This window comes from Hyperolius riggenbachi, chromosome 2, assembly GCF_040937935.1.
Source record: "Hyperolius riggenbachi isolate aHypRig1 chromosome 2, aHypRig1.pri, whole genome shotgun sequence".
Taxonomy (NCBI): Eukaryota; Metazoa; Chordata; class Amphibia; order Anura; family Hyperoliidae; genus Hyperolius; species Hyperolius riggenbachi.
The window spans coordinates 462217677-462240969 of NC_090647.1; the positions used below are offsets into that span (position 1 = coordinate 462217677).

The 23293-nt window shown below is 45.1% G+C and overlaps 1 protein-coding gene across 4 annotated transcripts in view; it reads left to right on the forward strand.

The window, feature by feature from the left end:
* Positions 1–23293, forward strand: part of FAM222B (family with sequence similarity 222 member B) — a 183179-nt gene that overhangs the window by 122879 nt on the left and 37007 nt on the right. Inside the window, exon 1 of one of the 4 annotated variants that reach the window (XM_068265906.1) lies at positions 14083–14267. The exons of 2 other annotated variants lie outside the window; for them this stretch is intronic. The gene's annotated coding sequence lies outside the window, so the exon portion shown is untranslated. One more of the 4 variants, XM_068265904.1, reaches the window with a different exon arrangement.

The window sequence follows — 23293 nt, forward strand, 5'->3', positions numbered from 1 at the left end:
ATTTGCCTTCTTAAAACAGAAGGAAATTTGCAATAATTCAGCTAGAAGTGAACATTTGTGGTTACCCACAATGCTCCACTACTGAATATGCAAATTATATTTTGGGGGAGCCATTGCATATACGGTATACGTAGGCCTGGTTCTCTTGCTTGTGTCCTTTCATGCCTGGTTCTTCTGTTGCAGCATAGCTAGGCCCTTTTTCACTGAAAAATAAACCACACAATACTATCAGTCATCCAACATTATGGATCATTAATGACAATGTCTACAAGGTTGGGTGGCAACTGTACTTGCACAAGACAATCATGATGAGGTGTGTAGGTAGCTTTTCTTCTCCTTGGCTGGGCATACAATCTAATGACAGAAAATGAATAACCATTGCAATGCTGCACACTGAAGCAAAGATCTGGCCACGTCCTCATCCCTTTGTTTCCATTGGCTTCTCAGTTGAGCATGTGACACTCCTCAGACCTTGAAGTGAACCTGAAGAAGGGAAAAAAATAAATACAGTAGTTAGCAAATGGCAGCATTTGGTAGCACCACATGTCATTGTTTTGACACACAATGGTGTTACCTGGCAAAATAAAAAGTGTCTTATCACATCAGAGCTCAGATGTCACGCCATAGGGGGAGCAATAGCAACTGCCCGGCTGGTGCATAGGAGCAGCTGACAGGCTACATACCCACGGGGAAGGGGGGGGGGGTCTTTCAGATTGCCCAAGGGAACGGGCACCAATCCCGCCCGGGCGACAGACAGACTCGTTATCAGCCTCTGGCTGACAACACCTCTGTTGCTATGCCGGGGGTGTAGCAGCTTCCGACACGCTGGAGAGTGGTGAGATGAATGTGATCGCGCAATCCTCGGGCATCGCTAAAGATCCGACATGCTTGATCCTTAGCGATCGTAATGCAGCTGCTGTACACACGCTGCTCTGACACCTGATTCTCGCCAATAGCGGTCGTTGTCATCTTGTGCTGGCTTGCTATCAGCGCATATAATATAAAAAACTATTGTTGGAGATTTATCCCACTTCAAGTGTTGAGTCCACACTGAATTTGTTGGATGCCTGACTAGGTTTGGAGGCTTGATGGACCTCCTGCCAGAGCTGTGACTCCCCAGGTCAATACAGACATCACTGAGGCCCCCTGATCACCTTTTGTGTATTAGTCGTTATCATCTGCCACAGCCAGGGTAAGACCAGCGTGGCTATGGGGCTGCAGATTATTGCAGACCACGTATTCCTCTTCACGACTATTCTATTTCCTTATGACTACCGTATTTTTCCGACTATAAGACGCTCCTGCCCATAAGATGCACCTAGGTTTAGAGGACAAAAACCAGGGGGACAAAAATGATATGCTAAACCTGGTGCATCCATGGTGAAGGGGCATCTTGTGGATTATGTCCCCTTTGTACTTCATGCCCCTTTGTATCTCTTGTGTCTCCCTGTGTCCTCCTCTCTCTGTGTTGTGTCTGCCTCTGTCCTCCTTGTGTCCTCCTCTATGCCCCTTTGTGTCCTCCGTTTGTCCCCCTGTGTCCTCCTCTGCATGGGCACAGTACAGGGAGTCCCCAACATTGTGGCGAGTTGGAGGTTTGTATTGACAGGCGTTCACAAGTGTGGAACGCCCTGCATTTGGACTATGTAAGGCGCAGTGACTTTTTTTCACCCACTTTTGAGGGAGAAAAAGTGAGTCTTATAGTACAAAAAATACAGTAAGTACTTTTGATGGTCTTCTGGTAACATCCTGGTGCAAGTGGCATAACTAAGGTGCTTTGGGCCCCATTGCAAGTTTTACATTGGGCCCCCCAAGCACTCTATACATAACAATTCATATGGCGCAACAAAACCTGCCTAGGACATTCACAGTATGAGAGGTGTAAACCGAGGAGGGGAACAGTTTGTTAATGATAACCACTATTCAATTCATTTATAGAAGTGATCATTGCCAGCATAGCTCCATTGAAAAGCTAATAATGTACATGAGGCAGGGCCCATCTGGTCCAAGGGCCCCTGTGCGGTAGCAGCCTCTGCATCCCCTATTGCTACGCCACTGCCTGGTGCTGTATACCGCAGCTATATACCGGAGGACCTTTTTGTATACCTTGCATGGGCATAAGTGGGACATCCACAGTTTCAGGCCTGAGGTTGTGATGTTTACTCTTATCAGATTATTTAACAAAGTACTAACTACTCACATAGGAAGAAATGGCTCGCTGGAAATTCATCTCTTTAAGCCTTGATGAACACGTTTAATTTTATTTCCATTTTAGCGAAAAGTTTCTTCTTGCTTTAAGCGGTTTTCTGTGTAGCAAACCTGTTTTCCTCAGAGCACTTTCTTCCTACTACAAAAGCTTCAATTATTTTGCTTGCATAATGTACATGATTATCTCTTCATATGGAAGTCCCAGGCTGACTGCCTTTGTTTCCCTACCATCATTTTTCATACTTACTATTACTTTTTTTTTTTTTTTTTTTAAGAGGATCATTTGTGCAAAGCTGTAGAGAGTGGTGCCTGTAACAGCTCTACTTTTTTGATCTAGGCAGTAATTGAAATACTATGGTCTCCATACCTGATGTTTCAACGTAATTAGCCTAAAAACATTTAGAAGGCAATGTACTATTTTAATCCGCGAGCTTTCCAGACGTCTAACTGTAGAGTTTTCTGAGGCTGAAACAGACTTGCTGGGTTTTCGTTTCTTCTAATATTTCAAACTACAGTAAGCGCTGAGCACCAAGGAAAAAAAAATGTGCTTACTTATTTCCTGAAATGGACTGATTTATGGTTTTAATCTTATTACAGACCATCTGAGCACCTGTATTTCCTCATGAAATCCGGTTCCTGTGATAGTTTGTGCTAGTGTTATCAATTAAATGCTTCTGAAGTGCAATGCTATAATGGAGGCCTCATGTCACACCCTGATGATATAGTCAGCTGCTATTTCATCATTTCATGTAATGGGAAGCAAAGTGCATCAATGATCATGGTTACTTGTATAAACTGTAGTATGTCTATGATTTTATTCAAAGGGCTGAGGCTACCTTCACACTGGGCTTGAACCGGAAAGTTGCTCCACACGTTAACTGCGCCACAAGTTAACTTTGCATACCGTCAATGAAGAGTATGCTTCACGGTAACCATTACCGCTCACGTTTTGTGGTAACACACTGCATGCAGTACATTACCACGCCACACTCTGTTTTACTGTAGTGCACCTACCGATACAGAGCAGTATTATGCTGGACCCCAACACACCACTGTAAACCTAGCCTTAGGTTTCAGTCACCCTCTGGTGCTTTCGGCAAAGAGCTTCAGAACAAGTAGTCCTATGGGATTACTCACACTGCCGTGTATTGTGATTTCCGAAAATTGCAAACGTGCGGCATGTAGGAACTTACCTCAGTAGAGGGGAGCCTGTGGATAGGAAGGGAACATATGTAACAGCTGTCAGGATGATGCAACAATGTACTGAGGTAAAGTGCTTATAATACTTTATCTTCAGCCAAATGAGCATGTAACTTCAGTATATATTGAATCCCCCTGCTGACACATCATTAGAGGTTGGCCCCAACCCCTCCCTTGCACCATGGTAGAGATTTTAGGATATTGTGGGGCAGGAATGGTTCTCTCAGGGTGAAACATTTGCATTAGGCACAGAGATTACAGGGGCAGCACTTTCGTACTGTGTTTACACTAACCGCATGCAGTCAAGAGTAGGAGGAGAAGCCAGGTGAGAGTTAGGTGAAGAGGTCATCATGAAGGAAAAGCAGCTTGTTGTGCTCTGTGAGGAGCCTGACAGTGAGTGAGGAGGGTGAGGCAGGAGAGCAGCAGTGTTTCATTTGACTTGCACAGCAGAAGGGAGGAAGTGGCACTGCTTTCCTGACTGAGGAGAAATGGAGTGGCTGAGGGTGAGCAGTTTGTTTGTCACAGACTCACAGCCAGCCATTGTGTTATTGTGTTGAGCTGCAGCATGTCATGTGAGAACATTAAATGAAGCAGAGTATATTGTTGGGTGCTGTTTGATCATTCAAAATCGTGGGGTGCATCCTCACAAGTTTGCCTCGGGCAGCAAAAAGTCTAAAACCGGCCCTGTTGTGGAGGGAACAATGGACTCGGCAAACACATCATGTAGAGGCAAGTGAAGCTGTGTATAATGCAGCTTTAATACTTCTTCCTTACCGATGTCCAGGTCCACTGTAACTGGTTACAGTTATCGTTACAAACTGCTTTTCATTTTAAACAGTGTCCTGTGTAACTATTACATTAGAGATCATAAATTGAGTCAGGGAAATATTCCTCAGTTAAATTAGATGAAATGAGTTTGTGTTCTCACTATGCGTTTTAGAAACCTGTAGCCAGAAGCAGATCCAGCCTGAGATCTCCTGTGCATGTCCGGCAGTGTTCATATTATGTTTGTTACAACATGGCACAGCTCTTACACAGGCCGCAGGCAGTGACTTCATCGCCTGTCAGCTGCTCTCGTGCACCAGCCAAGCGCTTGTTAGTGCTATGTTCCAGTGCTGGTGATGCACGCCCCAAAACCCTTGGAGTCAAATTTGAACGTGGCCACAGCCATACTCAGACGTGACGCTTCTCTGCCACCAGGTTATGCCACCGCGTGTGCTTTTAAAAATGTTCATTCAGCTGCATTTTGTTTTCTTTTTCTTGTGGGTGCCTTTTTTAAGATTCTTTATTGAATAATATGTAGAAAATGCTGACAGTTTAATATATTTCAATTCCTCTTTGAACATTAGTGGATGGCTCTCCAGTCTAGCCACTCCCCCATATCCCTGCCCACCGGGTTACCATACCATTTTACATACCTCCACAACCCCACCTCCCTCAATCAATAATGGTGTAGGCTCTCGAGGTAACAAAACTAGCCAACATAATCTCTTCCGCCCCATTGGTCTAAATTCCCCCATATCCAGGTCTCATGCCCCATATCAGGGAAACCCTTAGCTCCACACGAGAGCCAGAAAGCAGCCACAGGAGATGACCGGGGGACACCCAGACAATAGACAGAATAAGAAATGGAAAAAGAAACCTGACCACTAGGGCAGCGAGAAGATCAATATAGTTTCTCGGCCCCCTCCCCCCCGTTGCACCCCATCAACCACCCACCAAGCATCCGTGTATTACCTCTCTTTATAATCCCCAAGTATACAATTTCCTCTGTTCACAACCATTTCTCTGTACTGTTTAGTTGGCCATTTTCTTTCCTTTAACCACTTAACCTCCAAGGGTTTTTCCACTTAAAAACCCTGAGCAATTTTCACCTGTCAGATCTCCTTCTATTCATTCGCTTATAACTTTATTACTACTTATCACAACGAAACCATCTATATGTTGTTTTATTTCTCTACCAATTAGGCTTTCTTTGGGGGTACTTTCTGCTAAGAATTATTTTTTATAATAATGTTTTTTATTTCAGAATAAAGATACACATGTACAAACTTTTTCACAGAATTTTTAACATTATCCATAATAACGATAGACCTTCCAGCAAAATAACATAAAAGCTTATAACATAAAAACTTATGAAGCCCATAATTGTGTCAATCCTAAAGCGCTAATCGAAGGATTATAGCGAGGATGGCATAGAGGTACCCTGATGGCTTCGGTTATATCTTACTGTTTCTGGTCGTGTAATGTGGAGCTCGGCCCACTGCCCCAAATGGAATTGGGTTGAGCCTGGCTTCACATACTCTTCCAGTGTTGTCTAGGTGGAAGGAACAGAGGATTTAACCCACCTTCCACAGTGATATGTGGAATAATTTCAGAAACTTTCTCGTAAGATATTTGAGGGCTACAAGTAGTGTAGTAGATTTTGTTAATATAATGGGTGTTTGGGAGCGATATGAAATCTTACCCTAGGGCTTCTGTTGTGGTCTATTTATTGGCGAGGGTATTGGTCTCTCTACGAGGGGGAGAGGGGTTAGGAGATTAGTATCTGTCTTCTGATATTTAGGCAAAAGGTAAAAAGCTGTATGCTTAAAGGTTTATATGTTCTGAAGTTGTATTTTAATAGCTAATAAAGCTAGTTAACTGCTAAGAATTATTTGATTCTAACTGCATTTTAACAAGAACAAAATGGAAAAATTCATTATTTCTCAGTTTTTGGCCTTATAGTTATTAAAATAATACATGCTACCATAATTAAAAACCCACACGTTTTATTTGCCCATTTGTCCTGGTTATTGCAACGTTTACAATTTTTCCCTAGTACAATGTATGGATCCAATATTTTATTTGGAAATAAAGGTGTATTCTTCAGTTTTGCGTCCATCACTTATTACAAGCCCATAATTTATAAAGGAACCTATATATACCCTCTTGACATACGGTACATATTAAAAAAAAAAATTCTGTCCCTAAGGTAATTATGCATGTTTTTTAATTGTGTATATATATGTATATGTGTATATGTATGTATGTATATGTATATATGTATATATATATATATATATATATGTATGTATATGTATATATGTATATATATATATATATATATATATGTATATATATATATATATTTATATATATATATATATATATATATATATATATATATATATATATATATATATATATATATATATATAAATGTTTGGTTAACTATTGTGGAGTGTGGAAGTTAAGTGGTTAATGCTAAGTGTAAAAAAGTTTGTTAATGGAAAAAAAAAATGTTTTTGGATGTAATTTAACTATTTGGCCACAAGATGTCCTCACGCATAGCTTTCCTATTCGTAGTATTACTACGCAAACAGGAATTTTTATGTGGATGTGTAAGTATTGTTTATTGTGAATGGCGGCCATTCACACAGGGACTTACATCAATAAATGGGAATCGTGATTTACCAACTAACAATCGGCGGCGGTAACAAGCGCGCGCGGGGGGGGGGGGGGGGGGTCGGGAGACTAGCGGGAGTGCGCAGCAGCAAGAAACATAGTGGCTATGTCCCTGCAAGAAGATATGGGAATATGCAGGGACGTAGTTATTCGTCCCAGGGGAGGGGAAGTGGTTGAAGGAGAACACTATGCAGTGTCATTGGATTGGCCATTAAATAATTGTTTCAAATATATGTAATCCTTGAAAAGTTATCTACTGCAAATAAAGTTTAACCCTGCAGTTGACTCATACAATTTAATTTGTGAAGTTAAGTGTGGCAATGGGAGTAGGAAATCACATGACATGCATTCGGAGCCATAGATATGCAGCATAGAGTATGGGTCTGTTGCAAAGATTAGAGGAGCCCCGAAGCAGCACTGGAGCATGTAAATATAAACTGCTACTCTGCAGGAGGGGAAGGACCGGGTTCCTAGACATTCCCATGGTCGCTATAGTAACGCTGTTTAATTTTGAGACTGTTAAATAAATGTTAAAGGACAACTGTAGTGAGATGCACATGGAGGCTGCCATATTTGTTTTATTTTAACCAATACCAGTAACCTGGCTGCCCTGCTGATTTATTTAGCTGCAGTAGTGTCTGAATCACGCCAGAAACAAGCATGCAGCTAATCTTGTCAGATCTGACAATAATGTCAGAAACACGTGATCTGCTGCTTGCTTGTTCAGGGTCTATGGCTAAAAGTATTAGAGGCAGAGGATCAGCAGGATAGCCAGGAAACAGGTATTGCTTAAAAGGAAGTAAATATGGCAGCCTCCTTATAGCTCTCACTACAGTTGTCCTTTAACTCTTAGTCACAATTTGGCCCGTGACTTAGACTATGCGTTATATTTTGGCCCCTCATGTAATTGAGTTTGACACCCCTGGTCTAGCCAATTTTTGTCTGTGTTTTTTTCATTAACTGATGTCAGATAAATCGCTTCTAAAATTCCCGGTCAGCTACCCACTTCCTGTGCCACAGACTTTCATTGCTATAGAATGCAGATTTTTCAGAGAAATACAGTCTGTGCCAGAGACCTGCACCCGCAGCCTTGCTACCTGCACCTTACCCGCTACCTGCTTTCTGGTGAATCTGGTACCCCCTACCCGTACTGGACCCGCAACTCGATTAACCACTTAACGACCGCCTAACGCCGATAGGCGTCGGCAAGTCGCAGTGGTGTTTCCATGGCGGCCGATCCATGTCAGTTGACGGAGGGTGTCTCCGTGAACATCATACGGCGCTGAGATCGACGAACCCCCGCCTCTGATTGGCCGGGGATCGCCGGCATCTGATAGGCTGAAGCCTATCAGAGGCGGTACAGGATGGATCGCTGTCCTGTGCCGCCCATGGAGCGAAGGGGAGGGAGGGAGGAATAGCACTGTGGAGGGGGGCTTTGAGGAGCCCCCCCTCGGCCACACAGAGCGGCGGCGATCAGACCCCCCTAGCAGGTTATCCCCCTAGTGGGGAAAAAAGGGGGGAAGTCTGATCGCCCTGCCATAATCACGATCTGTGCTGCGGGCTGAAGAGCCCACACAGCACAGATCAGCCAAAAATCCCCTGGTCCTTATAGGGAACCTGTACTGAGTAAAAATATTTAAAATAAACACATGAGGTAACTTCAAATGAACATTACATAGTTACCTTGCCATCAGTTCCTCTCAGAAGCTCACCATTTTCTTCTGACAATGATCCCTTCCAGTTCTGACAACATTTTGTCAGAACTGAAGTATATCAGTTGCTGTCAGTTAATTATCAGTTGCTGTCAGTTATAGCTGAGAGGAGGACTGATGTGCCAAGTAATGTCTACATTTCCCTATGGCTCAAGTGGGCAATGTTACAGTTTAACAGTGTGCTGACCAGAAAGCTGTTATGGGGTAATGGCCATTTTCAAAATGGAGGATGGAGAATTTCCTTGTTCACAGTGGATAAACAGGACGCGGGACAGGAGAAAGAGGTTGAGGAGTAGACTACACAGGAGGTAAGTATGACTTGTGTATGTTTATTTTGACTTTTAATTTTTAGTTCAGGTTTTCTTTAAGTGGTTATATCAAAATGGGTACCCTAGTGGGTCCCAGCCCTTATATTTGCTTCACATAGGGAAACACTTTACTGGCCAAATTGTATATTATACTGTATATCTATCTGAAGACAGAAAGCCATGCAGTTGTGTATCAATATAAAATGGTAATGATAGCTGTGGAAGGAGAGAATGTAAGTGTAACTGCTTTATGCTTATGACAGGAAATCACAAATGGATATTGCGTACTGGCTAAAGCCATGAAAACAGATCTGTAAATGTGTGATAAGTGGCTGACTTGCTTATCTGGAATTGTGACAGAACTGTGGTGCCGCTGTCACCCTCAGACAGCAGCTTTATGGCAGCCTCGGCCACCACTGTCAGCCTGTGTGAAGCGTGAGTTCTTTGGCAGCGAAAGGGTCACGGAAGGGAGACCTGAATTGTGTTGTCAGTTGCCATTTCCAATAGGCGAGCGCTGGGAAAATTTGTGTGAGGAATTCTTTCCCTTCATTTGTATTCATGGGCTTTTGAAAGGCTTGTTTGAATTGTAAATGGTGAGGTCACAGGACGTCTTTCCTAATGTATTTCAGATAAGCTTTGAAGGTTGGAAGCCAGTATTGTGACTTTGCTGCTTTTTTAGAGACCTTTGAAAACGCTGCTTATTGCAGGCTGTGAGAAATTGCAGGTCTTGCTGTATGGGGCTGCAGCACTAAAGCTTTCCTTCAATAAAGTAACGTAGATTACCATTTTACTTGTGAAGGTGTATCATGCCAGGGCTATTGCTTGTATTGCTTTTCCTCACGCACCAGGTGTGTGGCGGATTGTATCAGGTTCTTTCTTCCACGCTTGTTTGTGTGAGCCTAGCAGGCCTTGCTGTAACCAATTTACCTGCAAGTCTCAACAGTCTGCTAATAAAAGTGAAGTGGCCGGCGCAGGGAAGGTATAATGCTCTATAGAGAGTGAGCACACAGAGCTGTGCAATCAACAGGTTATTTTAAATGCTCGTTTCTTTTGAGCAATTATGTTTTTCCCCCTTTTGCTTTATTTTAGGGTTTATTTCGGTAGGTGATTGCTGCTGTTTCAGTAAATGGTAACAGATTGGTCTAGATAAGTGGATGTTTTAAGAGGAACTCCAGAAAAACAGACACATGCACTGTATACCACTGTATTTTATTTTAGCATTACGAGTTACCGTGTCACCTATTTGGCAGTGAAGCAGCTGAGGGATTGTACCAGTTTGTCCAGTGATTTTTTTTAATTTATTTATTGTATTAAGCATCAACAAAATGATGCAGCACTGGACATTAGGTTACAGACAATATCTAGGGGTGACATACAGCAATAAGACAATACATGAATACATGCAAACCAGATCACGCAGCGCAGTGTGAGTACAAGGTAATGCTTAGTCAGTCACTGGATGGGAGCAGGGAGATTAGGCAAGTCAAATTCACTCAGATCCATAGGATGGGTGTACAGTAATAGACGTGCGTGAACAGGTAGGAAACACAGGGAGGAGGACCCTGTCGAAGGGCTTACAATCGCAGGGGTCTCAAACTCAATTTACCTGGGGGCCGCAGGAGGCAAAGTCAGGATGAGGCTGGGCCACATAAGGGATTTCACAAAAAAAGTCCTCAAATGTGCACACAGAATGTCTTACCATATAACTCTTATGATGGCATTTCATTTCCGCAATCAGCAGCTCCCGCCCCCCGTCCCTTGCATTGATTTTTATTTCGATTCAAAATCAAATTTACACTGAAGCGAACTATTTTGCCTATTTTACCTTATAGTTCGCTTCAGTACTCCCATTACAAGTAATCCGCCATGTCCCCGCTGCAAAACAAGGGCTGCAGAGCCCCCAAATCGCCCGGGGGGCAATCCGCCGGCATTTCCTGGAAGGGGCAGAGCTTTCAGCTTCAGCTCTGCCCCTCCTGACGTCAATCACGGTGGATCGCCTCCTCTGTCCACCCCTCTCACTCTTCCTTCACAGAGGGGCGGGGAGAGGCGGTGATCCGTGTGGCGATTGACGTCAGGAGGGGCAGAGCTACAGCTGGGAGCTCTGCCCCTCAGCGCAGTCGTGGATGTTTGCCTGGGGGATTTGGGGGCTCTGCAGCCCTAGTTCAGCGGCGGGGATGCGGCGGATTACTTGGGAGCACTGAAGCGAACTATAAGGTAAAATAGGCAAAAATAGTTTGCTTCCATGTCTCTTTTGCTTTTGCCAGCGCGGGCCACAAAATATTGTATCGCGGGCTGCAAATGGCCCGCGGGCCGCGAGTTTGAGACCCCTGATCTAGAGGGAGAGGTAGGGACACGAAAGGTAGGGCACCAGAGTTCACCTACGGGTTTAGAGCACCAGTAGGGGGGGAGGGGTAGGCCAGAGTGATGAAGTAAATCTGAACATGCTTTATACAATATTTAGCCCAATTCAACATTTAAACTTTGAACCGGACTATATCCTATTTTGGTTCCTGGACGTAGTTTCTACGTCCAGGAACCATGCGCGCTCCCACGGCCGATCGCGCGCGTGCACGCGCACTCCCGGCCGCGGATTCGGTAGCCACGGAATCAATGTATCGGGCTATGGTGCCAGATCACTGATTCCTCTCCCCCGCTGAAAAAGCGACAGCTTCTCTCGGAAGCAGTGCTTTTTCTGGCTGTTCCTTCCCGATGCGTCACTCTAAGCGTGTGCTACGCTTAGAGTGACGTCATGTAAACAAACTCATCGCCGCCATCTTGTGGCCAAAAAGTAATACTACACCTGTAAGAAAAATAAAATAAAAATTAACACACATTTACATTAAACATCTATTGTTTACCTCCCACCCTCCCAAAACTACTCAAATAAAATGTTTACTATAAAAAAAAAAAAACATTACAATAAAAAAAAACATGTAAATATTTACCTAAGGGTCTAAACTTTTTAAATATCAATGTAAAGATGAAATATTTCTATATTTTTTTTTTTTTATTTTAAACTTGTAAATAGCGATAGATGCAAAATGGAAAAAATGCACCTTTATTTCCAAATAAAATATTGTCGCCATACATTGTGATAGGGACATAATTTTAACGGTGTAATAACCGGGACATATTGGCAAATACAATACGTGAGTGTTAATTATGGAGGCATGTATTATTTTAAAACTATAATGGCTGAAAACTGAGAAATAATGAATTTTTCCATTTTTTTCTTATTCTTCCTGTTAAAATGCATTTACAGTAAAGTGGCTCTTAGCAAAATGTACCCCCCAAAGAAAGCCTAATTGGTGGCGGAAAAAACAAGATATAGATCAGTGCATTGTGATAAGTAGTGATAAAGTTATAGGCTAATGAATGGGAGGTGAACATTTCTCACGTGAAAACGAAGGAACGCGAATGGGATATATTTGTTTACCACCAGAGGACGCCGTGGACGACTCTGCAAGTGACATTTAATGATTAGGGATAGCGGTTCTTTGGCTGACGCCATGCGTGATAATAATCAAAATGTAGATCACAGGAGAATCACAGTCTGAGTGGCACCGTGGTCAAGTAGCATATGGCCAGCTTCATTTTCAATAGATTTCCACATGAAATCTATTAGGAATTGATTCCTCTCTGATTGGATTCTGTTCAGAGTGGGATCACTTGTTTTGCCACATCAGTGGGAAAGAAGGCGAAGGATGAGCCAGACAGCCAAGGCACTGAAGTGTTGGGAAGAGAGACAGGAATAGCTGCCTCTGTATTTTCTCTGACAGGTTTACTTTACTGCAGAATTCTATTCCATTCCGCTTCCCTCTTCCTACTGAGACAAATTAGCTGGATTGTGTTATTCATGTGCTGCCTCCTTCCTCTTGACAACTTCTCTTTGGTCATTGTGACATTAGCTCAGCATGTAAAAAGACTCCTACATAATAATAGATCTCTCAGTCTGCCAAATGTCTTATTTCCACTTTAACACATTAAATTATTTGATGGTTAAACTGCAAAAGAGCTTATTATAGTTTTTTCCCCCTCAAGTCTAATCTGTGAGGTCATTTTACTCTGATGATTTCACATATTATGTGTTACGCTGTACCAAGAGAACTATTTTTCTGCATTTCGCTTCAGATTTTTGTTATTCCTTATTTGTGCTCCCTGTAGTATGATGGTCATTAGAGAAATATGGAGGCAACGTTGCTATCTACTTTCTTAAAATGCTAGCATGCTGTCATTAATGGCGCCAGGGCCGGATTTCTGGAAAGACCACAAGGACCCGAGCCTTCGGTGTCTGCAGCCTAAGGGGGCACCTGGACATAAGAGAGGTTGCTATGTAATGAAAGAGAAGGTGTGTAAATGGTGAGCAACGCATGAAAAGGGAAGCTGATGCCCAAGGTAGTTGTACATGAAAGAAAGGGCTGCAGTACATGGATGATACACTTGGAAAGGGGGCTGCACATGGAATGGGAGGAGTGCTGCTGCACATGGAAGGGGAGCCCTAACATACTTGGCCTAGGGGCGAAAAAGTATAAATCTGGCCATGGACGGCGCTAGTCTAGTTTAGGGGACCCAGCAGGAAACATCAGGCAAGTTCAGCTAACATGACTGGGAGGACAACACCCTTTTGAAACTAGTAGGTTTCAGGTTGTAGTAAACGAAGTCCAATCTATTTGGCAAATCAGTACGCTTTGTGCTGTAGAGGGTGCTGTGATTGGAGCACTGTTCTCTATGAGGTTATCTGCTGAGTCCTCTAAACTAGACTAGCGCCTTAATGACTTTGTGGGAGCCATTCTCTCACGCAACCCTTTTGCTGCCATAGGCTGTTTTTTTTTTAACATAAATTAAACAGGCGGTCCCTAATTAAGCCATGTAGCCACCGCCATTGCCAAGAGAGTGATTACTTCTACTTCCTGTGTAAAGTGTAGTGATGGGTCGTTCGCGAACGAGACGGCTCTTTGCTGCGAACGACAAGAGCCGGTTCTCGGTTTTGAAAGAGCCGATGCCTCAGCCGCCCCACACAGCTCTGATTTGCTGTGTAATAAAGGGCGCTGAGGCATGCTGGGAGATGTAGTCCTCCTCCTCTTGCAGCTTGTAGGAGTGTATGGGGCGGAGCAGAGCAGTAGCAGGAGGGATTACAGAGAAGCAGTCTGGAGTTGTCATGGAGACGGGGGCGGGGCTTTTACTCCGATTCTGAGTGGTGTCTAGTGATATTTAATGAAGAGCTGATTCAGAGCCGGCTCTTTAATGGGAGCCGATTCAGAAGAGCCGATTCTCAGAGAAAAGCCGGAATTCCCATCACTAGTAAAGTGGAAATGATGTCAGTGGAACCCTGCTGAGAGGAAGTGCTGGGTATCTTGATCCAGGAAGGACTCCTAGAGTGATGCAGCTATAGGAGGTGGGATGTACCATTCAGACACATGATAGGAGTAGCCAAATCACTCCTACAGACAGGAAAGAGCTAGTGCCATACAAAGAAAATATGCTCAACTGTAAGCTTAGTTTTAATGCATTTATAAGATGAAACTGACCTTTGCATATATTTATTGCAGTAAAGCAATATTTATTTCATTTTTTGATGTCCATTTTCTTTTACTAGCCCATAATGCTTTTAAAGGGAACCTGAAGTGCGATATATGGAGGCTGCTAACAAACAGTGCCACTTGCCTGACTTCTGTGCTGCTCCACCTTCTATACTTTGTCATTAGACATCAAACAAATGACAGCGCTCATAGTACCTGTTTTGAATGCATGTTTTGTATTTTAGTCCACAATTGTGGAGCTCTGCACATCTATTGCAGGTAGTCTATTCGGGTGCAGTCTCTGTTTGGAAGCGCTACCAATGTCTCCTGCTGTACAATACTTTGTCATTAGACCAGAATAAGCATGCAGGTCAGATGCTGTGACTCTGGTCTGACTCCACTGGCTGCTTGCTTGTTGCAAGTGTTGTCACACAAAATTAACTAAAGCCAAAAACTCAGCATGACAGCCAGGCCACTGGCAGTATGTGAGGGTGGAATCACACCGGCATATTCAGACGATTCCCTGCAAGCGTTTTGGCGTGCAATTGTATGATTTGCAGAGCGTTTTGACTAGCTTTTGGAGTTTTTTTTTTTTACACTAGCCATTGATTTTTATTGAAAACCGCATGCGTTGTGTGGAAAAGTAGTGCAAGTTGTATCTTTTTTAATGCTATACAGAATCGCATATGCCTCCGGAAAATGCAACAGCACCATAAACTATCACTATATGTGTTTCCATATGTGGTTTTTGTCTGCAGTAAAATGCTGCAGATTTGCTTAGGGCCCTTTTCCATTACACGCAGTGCAATGCGGCTACATAGACGCAATACACCGCGGCTATACTGTAACCAATGCCCGGCAGTGGAGCAGTTTCCATTGCGTGCTCAGGGCCGGCCCGCTCATGAGGCGGGGTGAAACTTTTGCCTCAGGCGGCACATTTCTAGGGGCGGCACCCGCCCGTCCGTGAGTGCGGAGAGCCGGCCGCCGAGCTGGAGGGGTAGCGGGCAGGATGGGGTTATTGGGCCTAGCGGCGGGGAGGGGGTCGGACCCCCCCCCTCCCTCGCCTGGGTCCCCCGATCTGCGCTCCCCTCCAGCCTTAAATAGTTAAGAAGCAGCCGCTACTCGTAAGAGGCACGGGCGGGGAGGACTCACCTCTTACTCGCTCCAGCGTGCGCTCCACTGACGTCACTTCCTGCAACGCTGCAGGAAGTGACGTCAGTGGAGCGCTCGCTGGAGCAAGTAAGTGGTGAGTCCTCCCCGCCCGTGCCTATTACGAGTAGTGGCTGCTTCTTAACTATCTAAGGATGGAGGGGAGCGCAGATCAGGGGACCCAGGCGAGGGCGGGAGGGTCCGACCCCCCCCTCCCCGCCGCTAGGCCCAATACCCCCGTCCTGCCCGCTACCCCTCCAGCTCTGCGGCCCCCCGTGGGGGGGGGCGGAGGCGGCAATTTTTTTAAAATTTTCCTCAGGCGGCAAAAAGTCTAGGGCCGGCCCTGTGCGTGCTGGTTATACAGAGCAGAGCAATCAGAGAATATGCTGCAGATTCTCGCACGGCCGCATCCGCCCGCTGTTTCCTCCTATACACTTCCACATCAAGAAATGCGGAAGTGATGCGATGTGTCATGATAGTCGCATCACATCCCTTTTGCCAATGGAAAAGGGCCCTTAAAGGACAACTGTAGGGAGAGGTATATGGAGGCTGCCATATTTACTCACCCTTAAGCAATACCAGTTGCCTGGCAGCCCTGCTGATCTCTTTGGATGCAGTAGTATCTGAATAACACCAGAAACAAGCATGCAGCTAATCTTGTCAGTTCCAACAATGTCGGAAACACCTGATCTGCTGCATGCTTGTTCAGGGGCTATGACTAAACGTATTAGAGGCAGAGGATCAGCAGGACAGCCAGGCAACTGGTATTGCACAAAAGGAGAAAAAAAACATGGCAGCCTCGCTACAGTTGTCCTTTAAGTTTGACCCCTGCCTCGGAATGAAGAGGGCAGGCAACCTTCATAATTGTCTCACTTTAAATTCCCTTTAAAGGGAACCAGAGACGAAGCCTGGGTAAAAAAATGAAAAAGCTTTTATACATACCTGGGGCTTCCTCAAGCCCCATAAGCCTGGATCGCTCCCACGCCGCTGTCCTCCGCTTCCTCTATCGCCGCTACCGGGTCCCGTCACTTCCGGCGGACGCGGCCAATTGTACGCAAGAGCAGGGACTCCCTCCATATCCTTACGCATGCGCCGCCATACTACGCAGGCGCATGCGTAAGGATATGGAGGGAGTCCCTGTTCTTGCGTACAATTGGCCACGTCCGCCGGCAGTGTCAACTTGCCGAAAGTACGGGACCCGGTACCGGCGGATGCAGGCAGCGGAGGACGGCGGCGTGGGAGAGATCCAGGCTTATGGGGCTGGAGGAAGCCCCAGGTATGTATAAAAGCTTTTTTTTTAAAACATCTCTGGTTCTCTTTAAAGGGAGGGTCCAGGAAGAATAGAAATCAAAAATCTACTTACCTGGGGCTTCCTCCAGCCCCTGGCAGCCGTCCTATACCCTCACCGCAGCGCCAGTGACTCCTGTACTCCTCCAATGCAGATGCTGACCTCGCCAGGTCGGCATCTGCTTGCACACCAGTGTGCAGCTTACTGAGTTGCACTGACGTCATCTGGATTTTACTGCACAGGCATAGAGCTACTGCGCCTGCACAGTACAGTCTGGATGATGTCAGCACGACTCTAAGAGCCGCTGGTGCAGTGAGAATCTTGTGCCAGACGGGACCCTGGACCACCAGTGGAGTGGAGCTGCGGCTAGGGCACAGGACGGCTGGCAGGGGCTGGAGGAAGCCCCAGGTAAGTGGATTTTTTTTTTTTAATCTCCTCAGATGTGTCCTTTAAAGCACAGTTCCCCAACCCTGTCCTCAAGGCCCACCAACAGTACATGTTTTGCAGAAAACCACAAACATGCACAGGTGAGGTAATTAGTGTCTCAGCAGAGATTTTAACTACCTGTGTGGATTTCCACAAAAACATGCACTGTTGGTGGGCCTTGAGGACAGGTTTAGGGAACACTGCTTTTAAAGCAGACCTGAACTAAGAAAAAAAATGGGAGTTGACTTGCCAATAGAGAATGGAGAGGACTCAGAGGATGCTGAGGTACCTGACACACTACGGGGGGCTGGAAAAAGCCCGGGGTAAGTAAAACGTCCAATTTTTTTGGCCTAGTTCAGCTGTGCTTTAAAGAGGATCTGTAACAAAAAAAACAGCCCCTGGGAGAGTACTTACCTTTGGAGGGGGAAGCCTCTAGAACCTAATGAGACTTTCCCAATCCTCTTCACCCTCCTGGATTCAGCGCCCGAAAAATCAGCTACCAAGCTTGTTGGCTGTGATACAGTAGCTGCTGAAATATTTACCTCCTGTGCTGGTGCAGTAGCGGCTTTTCGTTAGGTTTTGGCTGAATTATCCAAGTCCGCTCTACCGCGCAGTAGAGCAAACAAGATCGAACTTGGCTATTTCTGCCAGAGCCCATCAGAAAGCCGCTACTGCGCAGGACTGCGGAAGGTAAACATTTACGCATAGAAGGAAATGCGTGGCCAGGCCTGCGCAGTAAGCCTGTCGGACAAAAAACGAAAATAGCTGGCGGCGAGGCACAGGAGGATCCAAAAGTGACTGCGAGGGCACGGGACAGCTTCAGGGGGCTGGTAGAAGCCCCAGGTGAGTAAAACTGATTTTTTTTTCCTTAGGCTTAAAGAGAACCCGAGACAGCATTTTCAAATCTTAATAGGACACAGAGGCATGTCCTGCGCACAGTAACATGCCTCTGTGTCATTGTGCTGCAGCCGCCAGCCCCCCAGCAAAATACTGCCAGGCTAGCGACAATCTGCTTGTCGCTAGCCTGCTATTTACCTGTGGCTTTTCAATCCATCAACAGGCTCCCCCCGCCACTCCCCGCTTCCGCTAGCTTCCTCCAATCAGAAGCTAAGCCATGACCCATGAAGTACTGGGTGTATGTGCACTTCGGCTAAATGGACGTTTATATAAACATCCTATTTGTACAGGTGCACAAATGACAATTAAAGTGTACCTGAAGTCAGGTTTACCTTGGAAAATATTCATATTTATGTGAGAAGTGGCAAATGGGAACACTTTTGGCTACTGGCTTTCTGTATTCACAGGACTTCGCCCTCTCTAAGATGTTTGTGTCCCTGCTTAGAGAGTTGTGATGACATTAGGGTAGGGACAACTTGCTGAAACAATATCTCCTTATTGACCGTCAGAGGGAGGTGTGGCTTTGGAGGGAACACTCCTATGACTCCATAGTAGAGGTGATTAATGTGATACTCATTTTCTTGAGGCAAATTTTGTCTGCACATTGGAACAGGACCAATCCAAATCCGCAGCAACTGTGTTTGGTGCAGTTCCAAGCGTAATACCAAATTGCATGAAAACTTACATTTTGTTGATCACCATTGATTCACAGCTAGGGACTAGCAAGATGTAGACTGATGGTGAAAAAAGGAGGAGGCACTGTCAGGGCCTGTTTCTACTACACGCGGATTCTGCAGAAAAACAGACTTCAATAAATGCCAGGCCGTTTCGACTAAACGCAATTTGCAGATTTCTGCATCATGCACTGTTTACCATGGCCACATCCACAAATCTGGATGCAGAAAAACTGATGCAAAACTAGTTTAGAAAGCAGCAGCTATTTATATTGCAAAAACAAAGCATTTTTGCATTATAATTTAATTGTACATTTTAACTGCATTAGCAACAGATGCAAATATGAAATAATTTGCCTAAGCTAGGGTTTTAAAGATTATTATTGCTGGAGCCACAGGAAATGCAACCTGTTATCTCTGGCAAATGACAAACGCTAATAGCAACGTAGTGGGGTACATCAGCACACCAGTCGTAGTTAACCACTTCGGGACCAGCACCTTCTGCCCCCTTAAGGACCAGAGGGTGCTGGTCCAGTAAACCGCCGCTTCCCGACGAATCACCGCAATAATCCGTCGCTCCCGCCGCAGGCTGCTCTCTCTGCCGTCGCTATGACGGCAGAGCGCTGTGTGCCGGTCAGGAGCCGCTTTCATTGGCTCCTGACCCTGTCACTCTATGTGAGCCAATGGGAACGGCTTACATGATTGACAGGGCCAGGAGCCAATGAAAACAGCTCCTGCCCGGCTCACAGTGCTCAGCCGTCAGAGGAGGCAGGGCAGCACATTGCGACGGAGACAGAGCGGCGGGGGCGCGCAGTGAATGGGATGTAGAGTTTACGTCCGGTCAGAACCGCAGCGCCCCCCGCCCGCCATAGATTTATACTGCGGCGGTCCGCAGGTAGTTAAGATGCAACGCACATTTTATTGTGCAGTATTCCACATAAACAGTCCGACAATTGTTTTGGTGGCCGCTCAGGGTCCCCCTTTCTCAAGGCATGTGGCATAAAGCATTGTGATTACCAGTGATTGGCATAGAGGAATGAAGAGCAGAAAGACCGGCACTACTTCTTCAGCTTGTTTATTTGCATACTTCAACATTAAAAACGACTTGCAGTCAAAAACATTAGTTGAATGAGTCAAATAACGGAAAATTGTTACTTACCTATCGGTAATTTTCCTTTCCCGATGCTTACATGTCACAAACACCTGGGTAGATGCCCCGCCCACTTCTACCCCATAGGACTTTGTAATTATAAATTCTGATCGTTCCCGACCCGACCCCCCCCCCCCTCCCAGTCTACGTCAGCCTCCAACTCACCGAGGCAAACATAGAAGGGAGGGATAGTGTTGTGACATGTAAGCATCGGAAAAGGAAAATGACCGATAGGCAAGTAACAATTTTCCATTTTCCCTATGCCTCCATGTCACAAACACCTGGGATGTAACTAGGAAGAATGAAGGGAGGGCACAATATTTGCTGAACACACAATTTTTAATTTAGGAATTTGCAGTAAGTACAGCTTTCCCGAAAACAAGTGAGGATTGCGCCGCCACATCAACTCTGTAGTGGCGCATAAATGTATGAATATTTGACCAGTTTGCAGCCTGGCATATTTTGTCTGCAGCAACTTTTTTATAGGCTGCCCATGAAGTAGCCATTCCGCGTGTGGAGTGGGCTCTTATTTGTTCCGGTGGTTCCAATTTGAGAATTTTATAGGCAGTTTGGATAGTTTTAACTAGCCATGAGGCTATGGTTCTGGCCGTGGCTGCCTGCCCCTTTCTATAACCAGATGGTATAACCCACAATCTCTCTGTGGCCCTGAATTGTGACTTTATTTCTAAGTAAGTCTTAAGTGCCTGAACCACATCCAGGGGGTGTGGGTCATTGGAGTCCTCAATTGTAAAGGAAGGTAGAGTCCAGTCCTGATTGAGGTGGAAAGTTGAAGTCATCTTTGGGATAAATTCCTGTATTGGTCTCAATACCACTCTATCTGGGAAAAAGGAGAGATACGGTTCCTTTGAACCTATGGCCTGAATTTCTGAAACTCTCCTAGCCGAGGAAATTGCTACTAGGAAAACCATTTTAAGAGTCAGATGCCACACGCTACACTGTTGTGCTGGGTGGAATGGTTGTTTTGTAAGCGCCTCCAATACAAGAGGTAAATCCCATTTAGGGAATACGTTCTTTATTGGCGGTCTCAGTTTTAGCACCCCTTTGGTAAATTGCTTGATTAGTGGGTGACTAGACCAGGATATTCCAGTGAGAGCTGATATGTGACTCTTAACGGTATGGTAACTGAGTCCTTTTGAAAGGCCATTCTGTAAGAAATCCAAGACTAAATTTGGTTCCGGTTTTAGAGGGTCAAACTTTTTTCATTAGCGAACAGTTGGAATCTTTTCCATACTCTACTATATGTAGCATTCGTAGTTGGTCTTCTAGAGTTTAATAGTGTTTGTATTACTTCTTCTGAACATCCGGATTGTCTTAGCCTTTCCCTTTCAATATCCATACCATGAGTCTCAATTTCTCTGGATTCTGATGATGTACCTTCCCCTGAGTCAGCAGGTGTTTGTGGTATGGGGGAGGAACTGGAAACTGTAATTTCAATTCCCAGGAGGGGGAACCATGGTCGTTTCGGCCAGTATGGAATAACTGCTATAATCATTACTTTCTCTCAGTAAAGTCTGAGAAGTAGAGGCCGGATAATAGGTGTCGGAGGATAAACATATGCTATTGAAAAGTTCCATGGGATGGACAGCGCATCCACTCCTGCCGACTGTTTGCATTGGAACCTTGAGTAGAAAGTCCTGCATTTCGTATTCTCTGGGGTAGCCATGAGATCCACCACCGGCATACCAAACTGGCCGCAGATCCATTGGAACGTCTCCTGGGATAAACTCCTTTCGTTGTTGTTGAATTCCCGTCTGCTCAGATAGTCTGCTGTTTGGTTCTGTTTGCCCGGTATATATAGGGCTTTGATGTTTCACAGGTTCGTCTCTGAGAACTGAAAGGCTGCTGCGTCCTGCAGCAATGACATACTCCTGGTGCCGCCTTGTCTCTATGTAGGATACTGCGGTTTTGTTGTCCATCTTCATGAGTACAGAGTTCCCCTGTATTAAGTGTTGGAAACTGATAAGTGCATGATATGCTGCTCTCAGCTCAAGGGTGTTTGCTGGTATCCGATAAGTTGAGTGAGTCCACTGACCCTGAGCATACTGGCCCTCGCAGTGGGCTCCCCATCCTCTCTGGCTGGCATCTGAAGTAATGATGGTCATTACATTGTCCTGAATTAAATGATACCTGCTGAGGTTGTCTATTGACGTCCACCATGTTAGGCTGTTCTTCACGAGTGGTGTAAGTATAATCTGCTGATTGAACGATTTCTTGTTCCATTGGTTTAGAAACCCCCACTGTAATGGCCTTATGTGCCAGTGTGCCCAGCTCACCATTGGTATGGTAGACGTCATCAAGCCTATCAAACTGAGGCATTGTCGTGCTTGCATCCTCGACCTGGTCAGTGTTAGTTGGACCCTCTGTATTAGGTTCTGTGCCTTCTGTAGTGGTAAGGCTAGTGAGTTCTGGACTGTATTGAATAGGGCTCCTAGGAAGATCATTGTTTGCGTAGGTTCCAGCTGGCTCTTGGGATAGTTTATTTTCCATCCGAAGTATATTAATGTCTCTATTAGTATCTTTCTGTGTTGCAACAGTGTTTGTCTGTCTGACGCAAGAAGGAGTAGGTCGTCGAGGTAATGATACAACCTTAGTCCCTTCTCCCGTAATAATGCCACTACGGCCAGTAGGACCTTGGTGAACGTCCTTGGCGCCGTGGAGATTCCGAAAGGTAGGCAAGTACATTGGAAGTGGTCTTCCGCAATCGCAAACCTTAGATACTTCTGGGACCTCGAGTGTACTGGGATATGCAAGTATGCGTCCTCGAGGTCCACAGAAAGCATCCAGTCTGAACTCCTTATGGCTTGACAAATTGATTCCAGGGTCTCCATCTTGAATCTTTTGAGTCTAAATCTTTTGTTCAGTTTCCTGAGATGCAACACTGGACGCCATTGTCCCGTTGTTTTTTTTTAGCACGAAAAATGATAGGGAATATACCCCCTTGCCCCTTTCCTTTATAGGTACTGGTATTATTGCTTCTTTCGCTATCAGTTCTTGGATGTATTGTTCCAGGATCAATCTCTTGTCTATCTGTGTTGGAATATTCGTAATCTGGAAACAATGTCGTGGAGTCGATGTAAAGCTCCATCGATGACCTCGAGAGATTGTTTTTAATACCCATTAGTTCTTTATGTACTCCGCCCAAACTTGCCTGAAGTGACAAAGTCTCCCTCCGACTGGGCAAGTTTGAACGGGTTTCCCGTCAAAAGGGCTTCTGTTGTGTTGTTGAGGAAGCGGTCGTTTTCTGTTTGTTCAGACGTTGTAAACTAGATTGCGAGCTTTGCCAACTTCTTTTGAACT